Genomic DNA, 1492 nt, shown 5'->3' with positions numbered 1-1492 from the left:
CTTTTTTCTAGCTCTTCTTGGTGCTTTCTGATCAGATCCCTGGTGATCCCGGACTTGTTGGTATAAAAGCAGCATCTTTCCTGTAGAGCTAAACAGATACCTCCCTTGTCTGCTGTTAGTAAATCAAGTCCCCGTCTATTTTGTAAGACAACCTCGGCTAGTGAGTCTACCTGGTCCTGAAGATCTTGTACAGACCGATAGACCATATTAACATCATCAATTAACTGCTGAGATAATTTGTTGTAGGTGTCTATTGCCACTCCTACACCAGCTGAGCCAGTAGCAAGTGCTCCTGAGATACCCAGTCCAATAAGCAATGGAATAAATTGGACCACTTGTTTGTGCCTAGGAACGAATGTGTCAAAGCTAGGCAAGGGCACAGGCTCATCTCCTCGAATTATGTCTATGTCTGGCAAAAGCAATGCGGGGGCACATGAACCAGTCCAATTAGTGGGTAAATAAGGATAAGCCACGTTATTTCCACATACATAAATTCTTCCCCCCCCCCAAACAGCCTGTCATAGAGGTGTTGACGAACCTAGAGCAGGTAGTAAACATAGCTAATCCAAGATCTACATCAAAGGAATTATTTTGAAAAGGATTAAAAAGACAAACAGATGGATTGAAGTAACGGGGTAGGACCTTAAAAGGCATTGAATAGCTACAGTTATCTGGAGAGGGGAGTATATTAGATTCATTGTTTAAAGGTATAACTAGAGGCCATGAAGTTATTGGAGGAGCCATCAGTGAATACCAAATGTGCTTTAGGTATGGGGTCTCTTTTAGTTACTTTAGGAAATATAACAGGGACTGGGCTTTTGTTAAAGAATTGGACCAATTTATTTTGGGGATAATGATTACCTAATTTTCCCTGAAATGCAACACTACTAATAGCCCACTCATTGAGGTGTCTGTTAAGCCAGGAAACCTGGGAAGGGCTGTAGGTAAGTATTATAACATCTGGTTCCTTCCCAAACAGTTTGCAGGATTGTTCCCTGCCGAGCTGAAGAATTTTCACTACCAATGAAGGATAAGTGGGAAGGACCTTGTTGGTTGTAGAGGGTAGATGTACCCGGTAAAGAGGATTGTCTCCTTGCCAGAGACAGCAGTGGGAAAAAGGGGGGTGGCGAAAACTATGAGAAGCAATAGTGGGAGAAAAATAATCAATAGTTTGTTGAGAAATGGCCTCCTCCACTAGGGCAAGAGCCATAGAAGCCTCTGGTGTAAATTGACGGGGAGAGGTGGGGTCAGGACTTCCCTTGAGTATATCAAAGAGTGGTTTTAATTCTCCTGTGGTTAATTTTAAATAAGGCCGGAGCCAATTAATATCTCCTAAAAGGCGTTGGAAATCATTAAGTGTTTGGAGGGAATTTTTCTGAAGTTGTATTTTTTGAGAAACTATTTTATGAGGGAAAAGCTCGAAACCCAAAAGAGCTGGGGAGGATTTAGTTGAATTTTATCTGGGGCGACTTGGAGACCCTGTTGGTGAAAG

General features: G+C 42.2%; 1 protein-coding gene across 2 annotated transcripts in view; it reads left to right on the top strand.

Annotated features, from left to right (window-relative positions):
* Positions 1–1492, top strand: part of Mdfic2 (MyoD family inhibitor domain containing 2) — a 129990-nt gene that overhangs the window by 54031 nt on the left and 74467 nt on the right. The window lies entirely within an intron of this gene.

Source organism: Nannospalax galili, unplaced genomic scaffold, assembly GCF_000622305.1.
Source record: "Nannospalax galili isolate Female #2095 unplaced genomic scaffold, S.galili_v1.0 scaffold1051, whole genome shotgun sequence".
NCBI classification, from domain to species: domain Eukaryota; kingdom Metazoa; phylum Chordata; class Mammalia; order Rodentia; family Spalacidae; genus Nannospalax; species Nannospalax galili.
The sequence above is the reverse complement of the archived record's forward strand: the minus strand, read 5'-3'. Positions and strand labels throughout refer to the sequence as shown.